The 9,590-nt window shown below is 38.3% G+C and overlaps 1 long non-coding RNA gene across 1 annotated transcript; it reads left to right on the top strand.

Moving 5' to 3' along the window:
• Positions 1-7,409: 7,409 nt before the first annotated feature.
• On the top strand, positions 7,410-8,977 carry LOC102552595 (uncharacterized). Its single transcript, XR_354258.5, has 3 exons — positions 7,410-7,483; positions 7,924-8,024; positions 8,795-8,977. It is a non-coding gene; the product is annotated as an uncharacterized LOC102552595 (long non-coding RNA).
• Positions 8,978-9,590: the final 613 nt, after the last annotated feature.

Raw genomic sequence — 9,590 nt, 5'->3', positions numbered from 1 at the left:
GATTAGTATGCCCTTGGTGTTTGTGTTTGAGAAAACGAAGGTAAGCAGTTCACATTTTGATAGGCAGCAAGTCATGTAACAGCAATTGTCCTCTGTGAGACTGACCATTTGGGGTCCAGGCTCTTTAAGCTCTATTTGTTTGTAAACCATCACAGCTCACTCTGTTAGGATGTAAAACCCAGGGGATTTTGTTTTTCATTTTTAGCCTTTGCCTGTGTGTGCCTCAGGCACTTCATGTACCTCATCCTGGTCCAGGCAATCTTCTTGCTTCAGTCTTCTGAGTGACGACATTACAGATTTGTGTCAGGGCACCTGGCTCCCATATTTTTTTTTGTTTGTGTTGTAACTTTACCAAGTAGCCAAGCAAAACTTTAAACATCAAATCTTTCTGATTTGCCTTCCGGTCCTGACTATATGTGTGCACCCATTGTCTAGGTTATAGAGGCCTGAGATTCTATGCTGGACTCATTCTATGCTGAACAAGCTTTATCTAAGAAGGGATACTTCTCCGTTCAAATGAGGCCTTCTGAATCTTGTTAGCACCTGCTAGACAGAGCTGAGCAAGAAGGGTTCTGTAATCTGTTAGCCTTCAGGTAAAATTCACGTAAAAGCAGGTTTACCCTTTTTAGTGCACCATTCACAGTGTTGAGCCTGTTCACAAGCTGAGAGAATCTCCTCTTTTCTCTAGTTCTGAACTGTCAGAACCCAGAACACGCTCCCTATGGGTTGTCAACTTTTTTCCTTTCTCCTCCTGACTGCTGATAACCTTCCGGACATTTTCTATGTTTGGGGGTGTCTTATTCTGTATATAAAATGTAAAAGGTATCTGATAATTTATGTCTTTTGCAGAGGGTTATTTTATGGAACATACTTTGAGGTTCCTCCTAGTTGTATTATATTTCGACGTGCTATTTTTATGTGAATAATGTTCCATTATACTAATAAAGCACAGCTTATTTATCAAACAGATATTTGATGTTATTTTATCTTTTGCACTTCTTTGCTTCATCCATCTTGTCTAATTGGGTGGCTGTATATGTATGGGCCACATGTGGGGCAGGCTCTGAATGGGTGTTCCTTCTGCCTCTGCTCTAAACTTTACCTCCCTATTTCATCCCAAGGGTATTCTTGTTCCTCATTTAAAGAAGGAGTGAAGCATTCACATTTTGATCATCTGCCTTGAGTTTCATGTGTTCTGTGCATCTAGGGTAATTCAAGCATTTGGGCTAATAGCCACTTATCAATGAGTGCATACCATGTATGTCTTTCTATGATTGGGTTACCTCACTCAGGATGATATTTTCCAGTTCCAACCATTTGCCTATGAATTTCATAAAGTCGTTGTTTTTGATAGCTGAGTAATATTCCATTGTGTAGATGTACCACATTTTCTGTATCCATTCCTCTGTTGAAGGGCATCTGGGTTCTTTCCAGTTTCTGGCTATTATAAATAAGGCTGCGATGAACATAGTGGAGCACGTGTCTTTTTTATATGTTGGGGCATCTTTTGGGTATATGCCCAAGAGAGGTATAGCTGGATCCTCAGGCAGTTCAATGTCCAATTTTCTGAGGAACCTCCAGACTGATTTCCAGAATGGTTGTACCACTCTGCAATCCCACCAACAATGGAGGAGTGTTCCTCTTTCTCCACATCCTCGCCAGCATCTGCTGTCACCTGAGTTTTTGATCTTAGCCATTCTCACTGGTGTGAGGTGAAATCTCAGGGTTGTTTTGATTTGCATTTCCCTTATGACTAAAGATGTTGAACATTTCTTTAGGTGTTTCTCAGCCATTCGGCATTCCTCAGCTGTGAATTCTTTGTTTACCTCTGAATCCCATTTTTAATAGGGTTATTTGTTTCCCTGCGGTCTAACTTCTTGAGTCCTTTGTATATTTTGGATATAAGTCCTTTATGAGTTGTAGGATTTGTAAAGATCTTTTCCCAATCTGTTGGTTGCTGTTTTGTCCTAACCACAGTGTCCTTCACCTTACAAAAGCTTTGCAGTTTTATGAGATCCCATTTGTCCATTCTGGATCTTAGAACATAAGCATTGGTGTTTTGTTCAGGAAATTTTCTCCAGTGCCTATGTGTTCGAGATTCTACCCCACTTTTTCTTCTATTAGTTTGAGTGTATTTGGTTTGATGTGGAGGACCTTGATCCACTTGGACTTAAGCTTTGTACAGGGTGATAAGCATGGATCGATCTGCATTCTTCTACATGTTGATCTCCAGTTGAACCAGCACTATTTGCTAAAAATGCTATCTTTTTTCCATTGGATGGTTTTGGCTCCTTTGTCAAAAATCAAGTGACCATAGGTGTGTGGGTTCATTTCTGGGTCTTCAATTCTATTCCATTGGTCTATCTGTCTGTCTCTGTACCAATACCATGCAGTTTTTATCACTATTGCTCTGTAATACTGCTTGAGTTCAGGGATAGTGATTCCCTCTGAAGTCCTTTTATTGTTGAGTATTGTTTTAGCTATTCTGGGTTTTTTGTTATTCCAGATGAATTTGGAAATTGTTCTATCTAAATCTCTGAAGAATTAGATTGGTATTTTGATGGGCATTACATTGAATCTGGACATTGCTTTTGGTACAATGGCCATTTTTATTATATTAATCCTTCCAATCCATGAGCATGGGAGATCTTTCCATCTTCTGAGGTCTTCTTCAATTTCTTTCTTCAGAGGCTTGAAGTTCTTATCATACAGATCTTTCACTTGCTTGTTAAAAGTCACACCGAGGTATTTTATATTATTTGAGACTATTATGAAGGGTGTCGTTTCCCTAATTTCTTTCTCGGCTTGTTTCTCTTTTGTATAGAGGAAGGTTACTGATTTATTTGAGTTAAATTTATACCCAGCCACTTTGCTGAAGTTGTTTATCAGCTTTAGTAGTTCTCTGGTGGAACTTTTGGGATCACTTAAATATACTATCATATCATCTGCAAATAGTGATATTTTGACTTCTTTTCCAATCTGTATCCCTTTGATCTCCTTTTGTTGTCTGATTGCTCTGGCTAGAACTTCAAGAACTATATTGACTAAGTAGGGAGAGAGTGGGCAGCCTTGTCTAGTCCCTGATTTTAGTGGGATTGCTTCAAGTTTCTCTCCATTTAGTTTAATGTTAGTGACTGGTTTGCTGTATATAGCTTTTAGTATGATTAGGTATGGGACTTGAATTCCCATTCCTTCTAGGACTTTTATCATGAAGGGGTGTTGAATTTTGTCAAATGCTTTCTCAGCATCTAATGAAATGATCATGTGGTTTTGTTCTTTCGGTTTGTTTATATAGTGGATTACATTGATGGTTTTCTGTATATTAAACCATCCCTGCATGCCTGGGATGAAGCCTACTTGATCATGATGGATGATTGTTTGATATCCTCTTGGGTTCGGTTTGCCAGAATTTTATTGAGTATTTTTGCGTCGATATTCATAAGGGAAATTGGTCTGAAGTTCTCTTTCTTTGTTGTGTCTTTGTGTGGTTTAGGTATAAGAGTAATTGTGACTTCATAGAAGGAATTCGGTAGCACTCCATCTGTTTCAATTTTGTGGAATAGTTTGGATATTATTGGTATGAGGTCTTCTATGAAGGTCTGAAATAATTCTGCACTGAATACATCTGGACCTGGGCTCTTTTTGCTTGGGAGATCATTAACGACTGCTTCTATTTCTTTAAGAGTTATGGGGTTGTTTAAATGGTTTATCTGTTCCTGATTTAACTTCGGTACCTGGTATCTGTCTAGGAAATTGTCCATTTCCTGCAGATTTTCAAGTTTTTTTGAATGTACACTTTTGTACTAGGATCTGATGATTTTTTGAATTTCCTCTGATTCTATAGTTATTTCCCCCTTTTCATTTCTGATTTTGTTAATTGCTCTGTGTCCTCTGGTTAGTCTAGTTAAGGGTTTATCTATCTTGTTGATTTTCTCAAAGAACCAGCTTTTGGTTCTGTTGATTCTTTGTATAGTCCTTTTTATTTCTACTTGTTTGATTTCAGCCCTGAGTTTGATTATTTCCTGCACAGCTTTCATTGTGTCCCATAAGTTTGGGCATGTTGTACCTTCATTTTCATTAAATTCTAAGAAGTCTTTAAATTCTTTCTTTATTTCTTCCTTGACCAGGTTTTCGTTGAGTAGAGCATTGTTCAACTTCCATGTATATGTCAGCATTCTTCCCTTATTGTTATTAAAGACCAGCTTTAGGCCATGGTGGTCTGATAGGACACATAGGATTATTTGTATCTTTCTGTATCTATTGAAGCCTGTTTTATAACCAAGTATATGGTCAATTTTGGAGAAAATACTATGAGCTGGTGAGGAAAAGGTATATTCCTTTGTTTTAGGATAGAATGTTCTATAAATATCTGTTAAGTCCATTTGGCTCATGACTTCTCTTAGTCTGTCTATGTCTCTGTTTAATTTCTGTTTCCATGATCTGTCCATTGATGAGAGTGGGGTGTTGAAATCTCCTACTATTATTGTGTGAAGTGCAATGTGTGCTTTAAGCTTTTGTAAGGTTTCTTTTACGTATGTAGGTGCCCTTGCATTTGGGGCATAGATATTTAGGATTGAGAGTTCATATTGGTGGATTTTTCATTTGATGAATATGAAGTGTCCTTCCTTATCTTTTTTGATGACTTTTGGTTGAAAATTGATTTTATTTGATATTAGAATGGCTACTACAGCTTGCTTCTTCAGACCATTTGCTTGGAAAGTTGTTTTCCCACCTTTCACTCTGAGGTACTGTCTGTCTTTGTCTCTGAGGTGTGTTTCCTGTAGGCAGCAGAATTCAGGGTCCTCATTGCGTATCTACTTTGTTAATCTGTGTCTTTTTATTAGGGAATGAGTCCATTGACGTTGAGAGATATTAAGTAACAGTGATTATTGCTTCCTGTTAAATTCATGTTTGGATACGTGGTTATGTTTGTGCTTGTCTTCTCTTTGTTTTTTTGCAAAATGATTAGTCTTGCTTTTTCTAGGGTGTAGCTTGCCTCCTTGTGTTGGGCTTTACCGTTTATTATCCTTTGTAGGGCTGTATTGTGTAAATTTAGTTTCGTCATGGAATATCTTGGTTTCTCCATCTATGTTAATTGAGAGTTTTGCTGGGTACAGTAACCTGGGCTGGCATTTGTGTTCTATTAGGTTCTGTATGACATCTTCTGGCTTTCATAGTCTCTGGCGAGAAGTCTGGTGTGATTCTGATAGGTCTGCCTTTATATGTTACTTGACCTTTTTCCCTTACTGCTTTTAATATTCTTTCTTTGTTTTGTGCATTTGCTGTTTTGACTATTATGTGACGGGAGGACTTTCTTTTCTGGTCCAATCTATTTGGATTCTGTAGGCTTCCTGTATGTTTATGGGCACCACTTTCTTTAGGTTAGGGAAATTTTCTCCATGATTTTGTTGAAGATATTTACTGGTCCTTTGAGCTGGGAGTCTTCACTCTCTTCTATACCTATTATCCTTAGGTTTGATCTTCTCATTGAGTCCTGGATTTCCTGTATGTTTTGGACCAGTAGCTTTTTCCGCTTTACATTATCTTTGACAGTTGAGTCAATGATTTCTATGGAATCTTCTGCTCCTGAGATTCTCTCTTCTATCTCTTGTATTCTGTTGGTGATGCTTGTATCTATAGCTCCTTGTCTCTTCCTTTGTTTTTCTATATCCAGGGTTGTCTCCCTTTGTGCTTTCTTTATTGCTTCTATTTCCATTTTTAATTCCTTTACCTGTTTGATTGTGTTTTCCTGTAATTCTTTCACGGATTTTTGTGCTTCCTCTCTATAGTCTTCTACTTGTTTATTTGTGTTTTCCTGCGTTTCTCTAAGGGTGTTCTTTATGTCTTTCTTGAAGTCCTCCATCATCATGATCAAATGTGATTTTAAATCTAGGTCATTGCTTTTGATTGCTGAGTAGTACTCCATTGTATAGATGTAACACATTTTCTGTATCCATTCCTCTGTTGAAAGGCATCTGGGTTCTTTCCAGCTTCTGGCTATTATAAATAAGGCTGCTATGAACATGGTGGAGCATGGTTCTTTGTTGTATGTTGGGGCATCTTTTGGGTATATGTCCAGGAGAACTGGGTCATCAGGTAGTGGAATGTCCAATTTTCTGAGGAACCTCCAGAATGATTTCCAGAATGGTTGTACCAGTTTGCAGTCCCACCAACAATGGAGATGTGTTCCTTTTTCTCCACATCCTTGCCAGCATCTCCTGTCGCCTGAATTTTTTTATCATAGCCATTCTGACTGGTGTAAGGTGGAATCTCAGGGTTGTTGACTAAGAATGTTGAACATTTCGTCAGGTGCTTCTTGGTCATTCAATATTCTGAGAATTTTTGTTTAGCTCTGTACCCCATTTTTTAATAGGTTTATTTGGCTGTCTATGATATCCTCCTATTCAATGCATGGTCCAGTGCCACATGACTGCAAGTATGTCTTTCACCTACCCCCAGTGTTCACCTTCACACACACACACACACACACACACACACACACACACACACGATTTCTAATTATATTATCTGTTTTGCTAAGGTTTAAGAATTCTTTTTTATCTTCTGGACATTGACTGAGCTGACAAACATGTTTTACACATATTGTCTTTTATTCTGGAGGCTGGCCTCATCGTCTAGTTTCCTCCATCCTGTATTGTGGGTTGAGATCCCATGGGAGTTTATCAGACTGAATGTAGGGCTTGAAGAAAATATGGCAACAATATTCTCAATGCACAATGAGAAAACATTAATTGAAAATCAAAAGTGAAGTGAATCAAGTTGTCCTAGCAGTGTGTGCACATTCCAGTCCACTGGAGTCTTGGTTCTGAACACCAAACACTTGCACTGTGCATTTATTGTACATGCTGTCCTACCAGGAATGCCAACAAATGCTGCCTAAGACACTCTGTTCCAGACCAGTGTATGTTATGAAATCCAGATATCTTATTGTGCATAAGATGTTTATGTTCTTATAGAAACAGTGGTTTAGTTACAAGAATCAAGGTCTTCTAATATTTTCTTCAGTGCATATTATGGGCTCTGTCTTTTATACTGTCTTGTAATTTTGCATTTTCTTAAATTGCTGTTGGTGGGGCTAGACAGATGTCATAGTCATCAAGTACATTGAGAACCTGGATTAAGTTGCCAGTAATGCATAGCAGCTTACAACTGTTTGTAACTTCTGTTCTAGGGGACCTGAGGTTCACTTGTGGACTCTGTGGTTAGTGTATACAAGTAATGCACAGACATATATGAAGAACAATATCCATATATAGTAAAAATTTTGTTTTGTTTGAAAAGCACTGAAATATTATGGGACTATATTTTCATTTTTCATTCCGGTGGGGGATATGGTACTGCTTCAAATTGTCCATAGCTGCTGACTATGATTTACCTCTTACTCTATCAGGGGCGTGAAACTTTCTCCTGCAGAAAACTGCTGGTATATTGTCCAGTTCTTGATTCTTGGGACATTTTACAGGTAATATAAAAACTAAGGCATTCGGACATGGTGTGGGATGGTGCCTGCTTTTAGTAGTTTGTTTTTTGTTTTGTTTTGTTTTTTTGTTTTTTTTGTTTTTTTGTTTTTGCTATTGCCAAATTCCTGTGCAAAAGTGAAAGAATAAAAAATTAAATGTCCTGACTGTGAAGATTAAAATGTCTCTAAAGAACTAAACACCCCCAAATCAAGAGGAAGTAGTCTACCGATAATATATTGCCTTCTTTCCCTTCTATCCTGTTTTGCTCTCATATCTGGTGTTAGGGGGATGAAAAGATACTAAAAGCTGGAACTATAAAGAACCCACAAAGTAGCAAAAAAAAAAAAACCCAGCTACACCCTTACATGCAAAATAAAATATTAAATAAACTTTTTAAAAGTAATGTTTTGATTCAAGAATTTCCACTGTTTATTTTGTTAAGTGGGTGTAACATTAAGTATGGATGACACAGACGTGATGTTTCAAATGGAAAATCCTGAAGTTTATATCCCGTCTCTTAACATTGACAAGGACATCATTGAGGTAAGATGCCATCTTGTTCCCAGAGGGATTACCTGAGGGGTTTGATAGACAGTGCTTTGTGAATGATTGCCCTTACAAACCACTCCCTGTTGATTTGTTGTATTTTGTGTCAGGTTGTAAGATTTTGGTATATGGTCCAGGCTTGCCTGGAACTTGTTCTTCCTGCCCCAGCCTCAAGAGTGTTAGGATTGCAGGCATGTACCTTCATGCTCATGCACTCTATGGATATATGACGGCCTCAGCTTATATGTGTGACTTTTCTGTTGCTGTGATTAAAAAAAAAAAAACCGGGTTGGGGTTTTAGCTCAGTGGTAGAGCGCTTGCCTAGTAAGCGCAAGGCCCTGGGTTCGGTCCCCAGCTCCGGAAGAAAAAAAAACCTTGATGAGAAGCAACTTATGTAGAGTTTATGTGGTTTTATGGTTCCAAAGGGATAACAGCTTATCATGGCACAAAGGCATAACAGCAGGAGATGGAAAGTGAATTAGCACAGTTTCAACTGCAAGCGTGAAGCAAGAAAAAGCAAACTGGAAGTGAGGTTAAGTCTATGAACCCTTAAATCCTACCCCAGTGATATACTTCTTCCAGAAAGGCTGCAGCTGCCTATAGCATCCCCAAACAGCACTGCAATGGGGGACCACCATTTTAAATACCTGAATCTAAGGGGGGACATTCTCCTTCAAACCCCCATACAACTTAAATCAGCAACACTCTTAGAGAAGATCCTGTTATCAACAACCCCATCCTTTCTTATCTCAATGCTTGTTTTTTAGGATGTGGAGAACAAAGTCTTATATGTCACCTCTCATGAATGTACGATTCTTGCTAAGGATCCTGAGTTGAGAAATTACTTCATTGTTTATACAATCTTTGAAGCACTCAAGTTTCGGTGACTGTCATGTTTCATGGTAATTAATGTGTCTTTTATTCAAGTAAATTGACTCTAATCAATTTGAGATTCTCCTCATATCAATGAAAATGAATTATCATTAAAATATACTGTGGGTTGGGGATTTAGCTCAGTGGTAGAGCTCTTGCCTAGCAAGTGCAAGGCCCTGGGTTCGGTCCCCAGCTCCGAAAAAAAAAAAAAAAAAGAACCAAAAAAATATATATATATACTGTAAGCTTTGTATAATTTATTTTATTTATTTGTGTATGTGTGTTTCTGTGTGTCTAAGTGTGTGTGTGTGTGTGTGTGTGTGTGTGTGTGTGTGTGTGTGCATGTTGTTCTGTGTCTGTACACATTTGTGAGCATGAGTTTGGAGGTTAGAAGTCAATGTTTGGTGTCTTCATCAATTGCTCTCCACCTTTTCTTTTAAGAAAAACAACATTATTTTGTCAGTCTGCATCTCAGGAGAGAGAGAAAGCAATCACAATATCTCTAACCTGGCTGGGACAACAGATTCTGTCATGCTCTGGCCTGGTGGGAATGACCAAAACTTTACCATTCTCCAAGCAGAAGCTGGGGCAGTGCAGATGTCCATTCATATTGCTGCTACCTCAACAGCCCCAGAGCTAGTGATGGCAGGTGGTTAGCACCCTTAGCCAGAGCCACGGCACAAGTGATGG

This window comes from Rattus norvegicus, chromosome 5 (genome assembly GCF_036323735.1).
Source record: "Rattus norvegicus strain BN/NHsdMcwi chromosome 5, GRCr8, whole genome shotgun sequence".
NCBI classification, from domain to species: Eukaryota; Metazoa; Chordata; class Mammalia; order Rodentia; family Muridae; genus Rattus; species Rattus norvegicus.
The sequence above is the reverse complement of the archived record's forward strand: the minus strand, read 5'-3'. Positions and strand labels throughout refer to the sequence as shown.